Source organism: Oncorhynchus keta, chromosome 26 (assembly GCF_023373465.1).
Source record: "Oncorhynchus keta strain PuntledgeMale-10-30-2019 chromosome 26, Oket_V2, whole genome shotgun sequence".
Classification (NCBI taxonomy): Eukaryota; Metazoa; Chordata; class Actinopteri; order Salmoniformes; family Salmonidae; genus Oncorhynchus; species Oncorhynchus keta.
In genome coordinates this window covers 22,506,269-22,513,255 of record NC_068446.1, presented here as the reverse complement: position 1 = coordinate 22,513,255, position 6,987 = coordinate 22,506,269, and the positions used below count along the sequence as shown (strand labels likewise).

The 6,987-nt window shown below is 38.2% G+C and overlaps 1 long non-coding RNA gene across 1 annotated transcript; it reads right to left on the bottom strand.

Moving 5' to 3' along the window:
- Positions 1-3,740: 3,740 nt before the first annotated feature.
- Positions 3,741-4,944, bottom strand: LOC127912021 (uncharacterized). The gene is made up of 2 exons (XR_008080151.1): positions 4,223-4,944; positions 3,741-3,832 (listed from the first exon to the last, which is right to left on the bottom strand). It is a non-coding gene; the product is annotated as an uncharacterized LOC127912021 (long non-coding RNA).
- Between the last annotated feature and the right edge of the window lie 2,043 nt (positions 4,945-6,987).

Below are 6,987 nucleotides of genomic sequence, written 5' to 3'. Positions count from 1 at the left end.
ATCAGGCCAGTATGAGGTCTACCTGTGTTGATTCTAGGCTTCCTGGACCAACCGGAAGTGGTTAAAATCACCCTAAAGTGTTTTTCCATTACCTGCCTGCAGTTTGATAGACATAGTGCATTCAACCCTGTGTAAATCAGTCAATTCTTAACGTAAGGACTTAAAACACAGGATTCTGTAAAAGCATAGCCCAGTGAGGATATGTGTTGACTTATAGCTTCCTGTGGCAACCGGAAGTGCCTTAATTGGTGTCTCAGGGGCTGTTTCGAGGGGTTAAAAAAGTCAGATCTGTCCAAAACTTCATATGTGTGATTAGGCAACCCCCATGAACTGTAAATCAGTCATTTTCCCATAAAATTTCAAGGAAAACTAAATCACACAGACACACAACTTGGAAGGAGGGACGTATTGGGGGTTGTAGAGACAGACAGTGCCTCCAATAGTTAGCTTTGTTCGAGCTAAAAAGAACCGTCAGACCTAGAGTTCCGAAACTTTAGAAACCTGTTCTAGACCTCGGGTCGATAGTGCGTGGTGAGTTAGGTGGCTCTAGAAGGTTCTCGGACCGAGAAATAGCCTCGTACATTTGCAATGATTTCAATTCATTTTGACCATTACGAAAATGGCGACATTTAGAAAAGTCTCAGAGACACAAGACTAGGTGCATTGGAACCGGCTCGGCCCATAGAGACGGACCCCAACGTTTCGGTCCGATAGCTCATTCAAGGACCCCATAGCAAGGCATGGAAAAAGTGGATTTTCAGCACCAATTAGGGTTTTACTCGGGCACCGAAGGACCTATCGAGCCGAAACTCGGGATTCGGGTCGCCTCACATAGGCCTTCACATAATGTCTGACCTGGACCCGCAGCTAGAACGTAACTATGTGTTTTACGTTTTATTATGTTTTAAACTAAAGGCGCTGTGAATTATGGGCCTGCTCTGACATATATGATAGTTGGCTTCTAAATGAGTTGGAAAAAGTGGGTTTGGTGTCAATTGGTATCAGTTTGGTGTCAAAATGACATCTAATTGACTGATGGACACTGACTTGCTAGTTGACTTTTGTACATTAGCAATATGTTTAAACGGAGAGGGACCATCACCAAAAGTGACATTCTGAAATCAACCCTAACGAGCCATGGAGATGAACCAGAATCACTGCCCAGCTATCCCGAGTTCATCGGGCCAGTCAATTTCACATTCCTGCAGGATTTTTATAGCATGACAAATTCGTGATGGTACCTGCCCATTGAACCATATTGCAAATGCACAGTGACTTTGCAAAAGTGAGAAAACATAAACAAATGGACATGATGAAATCAACACAACGAGTGATGGAAATGTACAACTATCACTGCTCAGCCATCCTGTGTTCATCAGACCAGTCAATTTTGCATTTTTGAGCATGTCAAATTTCATATGGTAAATGCACATTGAAACATATTGCAAATGCGCGCGCACTTGCAATATGATTCTATAGTGAAAAACATCACCTAATGGACATGATGAAATCAACACAACGAGTGATGGAAATGTACAACTATCACTGCTCGGCCATCCTGTGTCCATCAGACCAGTCAATTTTGCATTTTTGAGCATGTCAAATTTCATATGGTAAATGCACATTGAAACATATTGCAAATGCAGTGACTTGCAATATGATTCTATAGTGTAAAAAACATCACCTAATGGACATGATGAAATCAACACAACGAGTGATGGAAATGTACAACTATCACTGCTCGGCCATCCTGTGTCCATCAGACCAGTCAATTTTGCATTTTTGAGCATGTCAAATTTCATATGGTAAATGCACATTGAAACATATTGCAAATGCGCGCGCACTTGCAATATGATTCTATAGTGTAAAAACATCACCTAATGGACATGATGAAATCAACACAACGAGTGATGGAAATGTACAACTATCACTGCTCGGCCATCCTGTGTCCATCAGACCAGTCAATTTTGCATTTTTGAGCATGTCAAATTTCATATGGTAAATGCACATTGAAACATATTGCAAATGCGCGCGCACTTGCAATATGATTCTATAGTGTAAAAACATCACCTAATGGACATGATGAAATCAACACAACGAGTGATGGAAATGTACAACTATCACTGCCCGGCCATCCTGTGTTCCCATAGCGAGCATTAATATCAGAATGACCGGTAAATGCATTTACAACCATATTTTTATTTTTGGGTTACCAGTTGCACAACAATGCATGTGCATTTGCAATATGATTCTATAGTGAAAAAACATCACCTAATGGACATGATGAAATCAACACAACAAGTGATGGAAATGTACAACTATCACTGCTCGGCCATCCTGTGTTCATCAGACCAGTCAATTTCACATTCCTGCAGGATTTTTATAGCATGACAAATTCGTGATGGTACCTGCCCATTGAACCATATTGCAAATGCACAGTGACTTTGCAAAAGTGAGAAAACATAAACAAATGGACATGATGAAATCAACACAACAGGTGATGGAAATGTACAACTATCACTGCTCAGCCATCCTGTGTTCATCAGACCAGTCAATTTTGCATTTTTGAGCATGTCAAATTTCATATGGTAAATGCACATTGAAACATATTGCAAATGCGCGCACTTGCAATATGATTCTATAGTGAAAAAACATCACCTAATGGACATGATGAAATCAACACAACGAGTGATGGAAATGTACAACTATCACTGCTCGGCCATCCTGTGTCCATCAGACCAGTCAATTTTGCATTTTGAGCATGTCAAATTTCATATGGTAAATGCACATTGAAACATATTGCAAATGCGCGGCGCACTTGCAATATGATTCTATAGTGTAAAAACATCACCTAATGGACATGATGAAATCAACACAACGAGTGATGGAAATGTACAACTATCACTGCCCGGCCATCCTGTGTTCCCATAGCGAGCATTAATATCAGAATGACCGGTAAATGCATTTACAACCATATTTTATTTTTGGGTTACCAGTTGCACAACAATGCACGTGCATTTGCAATATGATTCTATAGTGAAAAACATCACCTAATGGACATGATGAAATCAACACAACAAGTGATGGAAATGTACAACTATCACTGCTCGGCCATCCTGTGTTCATCAGACCAGTCAATTTCACATTCCTGCAGGATTTTTATAGCATGACAAATTCGTGATGGTACCTGCCCATTGAACCATATTGCAAATGCACAGTGACTTTGCAAAAGTGAGAAAACATAAACAAATGGACATGATGAAATCAACACAACAGGTGATGGAAATGTACAACTATCACTGCTCAGCCATCCTGTGTTCATCAGACCAGTCAATTTTTGCATTTTTGAGCATGTCAAATTTCATATGGTAAATGCACATTGAAACATATTGCAAATGCGCGCGCACTTGCAATATGATTCTATAGTGAAAAAACATCACCTAATGGACATGATGAAATCAACACAACGAGTGATGGAAATGTACAACTATCACTGCTCGGCCATCCTGTGTCCATCAGACCAGTCAATTTTGCATTTTTGAGCATGTCAAATTTCATATGGTAAATGCACATTGAAACATATTGCAAATGCGCGCACTTGCAATATGATTCTATAGTGTAAAAACATCACCTAATGGACATGATGAAATCAACACAACGAGTGATGGAAATGTACAACTATCACTGCCCGGCCATCCTGTGTTCCCATAGCGAGCATTAATATCAGAATGACCGGTAAATGCATTTACAACCATATTTTTATTTTTGGGTTACCAGTTGCACAACAATGCACGTGCATTTGCAATATGATTCTATAGTGAAAAAACATCACCTAATGGACATGATGAAATCAACACAACAAGTGATGGAAATGTACAACTATCACTGCTCGGCCATCCTGTGTTCATCAGACCAGTCAATTTCACATTCCTGCAGGATTTTTATAGCATGACAAATTCGTGATGGTACCTGCCCATTGAACCATATTGCAAATGCACAGTGACTTTGCAAAAGTGAGAAAACATAAACAAATGGACATGATGAAATCAACACAACAGGTGATGGAAATGTACAACTATCACTGCTCAGCCATCCTGTGTTCATCAGACCAGTCAATTTGGCATTTTTGAGCATGTCAAATTTCATATGGTAAATGCACATTGAAACATATTGCAAATGCGCGCGCACTTGCAATATGATTCTATAGTGAAAAAAACATCACCTAATGGACATGATGAAATCAACACAACGAGTGATGGAAATGTACAACTATCACTGCTCGGCCATCCTGTGTCCATCAGACCAGTCAATTTTGCATTTTTGAGCATGTCAAATTTCATATGGTAAATGCACATTGAAACATATTGCAAATGCGCGCGCACTTGCAATATGATTCTATAGTGTAAAAACATCACCTAATGGACATGATGAAATCAACACAACGAGTGATGGAAATGTACAACTATCACTGCCCGGCCATCCTGTGTTCCCATAGCGAGCATTAATATCAGAATGACCGGTAAATGCATTTACAACCATATTTTAATTTTGGGTTACCAGTTGCACAACAATGCACGTGCATTTGCAATATGATTCTATAGTGAAAAAACATCACCTAATGGACATGATGAAATCAACACAACAAGTGATGGAAATGTACAACTATCACTGCTCGGCCATCCTGTGTTCATCAGACCAGTCAATTTCACATTCCTGCAGGATTTTTATAGCATGACAAATTCGTGATGGTACCTGCCCATTGAACCATATTGCAAATGCACAGTGACTTTGCAAAAGTGAGAAAACATAAACAAATGGACATGATGAAATCAACACAACAGGTGATGGAAATGTACAACTATCACTGCTCAGCCATCCTGTGTCCATCAGACCAGTCAATTTTGCATTTTTGAGCATTTCAAATTTCATATGGTAAATGCACATTGAAACATATTGCAAAATGCGCGCGCACTTGCAATATGATTCTATAGTGAAAAACATCACCTAATGGACATGATGAAATCAACACAACGAGTGATGGAAATGTACAACTATCACTGCTCGGCCATCCTGTGTCCATCAGACCAGTCAATTTTGCATTTTTGAGCATGTCAAATTTCATATGGTAAATGCACATTGAAACATATTGCAAATGCGCGCGCACTTGCAATATGATTCTATAGTGTAAAAACATCACCTAATGGACATGATGAAATCAACACAACGAGTGATGGAAATGTACAACTATCACTGCCCGGCCATCCTGTGTTCCCATAGCGAGCATTAATATCAGAATGACCGGTAAATGCATTTACAACCATATTTTAATTTTTGGGTTACCAGTTGCACAACAATGCACGTGCATTTGCAATATGATTCTATAGTGAAAAACATCACCTAATGGACATGATGAAATCAACACAACGAGTGATGGAAATGTACAACTATCACTGCTCGGCCATCCTGTGTCCATCAGACCAGTCAATTTTGCATTTTTGAGCATTTCAAATTTCATATGGTAAATGCACATTGAAACATATTGCAAATGCGCGCGCACTTGCAATATGATTCTATAGTGTAAAAACATCACCTAATGGACATGATGAAATCGACACAACGAGTGATGGAAATGTACAACTATCACTGCTCGGCCATCCTGTGTCCATCAGACCAGTCAATTTTGCATTTTGAGCATTTCAAATTTCATATGGTAAATGCACATTGAAACATATTGCAAATGCGCGCACTTGCAATATGATTCTATAGTGTAAAAACATCACCTAATGGACATGATGAAATCAACACAACGAGTGATGGAAATGTACAACTATCACTGCCCGGCCATCCTGTGTTCCCATAGCGAGCATTAATATCAGAATGACCGGTAAATGCATTTACAACCATATTTTTATTTTTGGGTTACCAGTTGCACAACAATGCACGTGCATTTGCAATATGATTCTATAGTGTAAAAACATCACCTAACGGAGATGATGAAATCAACACAACGAGTGATGGAAATGTACAACTATCACTGCCCGGCCATCCCGAGTTCATCAGGCCAGTCAATTTTGCATTTCTGCAGGATTTTTGAGCATGTCAAATTTCTTACGTCATTTGGCCCACAAAAAAAATCCTTATGCACAATTTAAAAAAATATATAAAAAAATATGATAATAAAATTGGACAAAAGTATATTCATACAGTTCTTACACATGTGTAATTGACAAAAAAAATTGAAAGAATTTCAAAAAACGGTCCAGAAAGCACTTTTTTAAGGGTGTGTGAAGTTTTTTACAAAATTTTGACATTTTTGACTTTTGACTTTGACTTCCTATGAAATCATATTGGAATTGGACAAAACATATTCCTTATGCGCATGTAAAAAAAAAAAAAAAAATTATGATAATAAAATTGGACAAAAGTATATTCATACAGTTCTTACACATGTGTAATTGACAAAAATCGAAAGAATTTCGAAAAACGGTCCAGAAAGCACTTTTTTATGGGTGTGTGAAGTTTTTACAAAATTTTGACATTTTTGACTTTTGACTTTTGACTTCCTATGAAATCATATTGGAATTGGACAAAACATATTCCTTATGCGCATATAAAAAAATTAAAAATTATGATAATAAAATTGGACAAAAGTATATTCATACAGTTCTTACACATGTGTAATTGACAAAAAAATCGAAAGAATTTCGAAAACGGTCCAGAAAGCACTTTTTAAGGGGTGATAAGTTTTTGAAAAAGTTCATTTTTTCAAAATTTTACTTTTGGACATTGATTTGGGTTACATATCCAATATGAAAAACCCGGTGGAGCGCATTTGCCCCCTGTTGAATTTTTAAAGTGTTACAACTGGCAATTACCATATGGCATTTGCAATACACTTTGGATGAATCAACGCCGAATTGGGTGGTATTGGCCAATGTGTATATGGTTTGTCCGATGCCAATGACATGCCATTCATTTTTGTCCAAT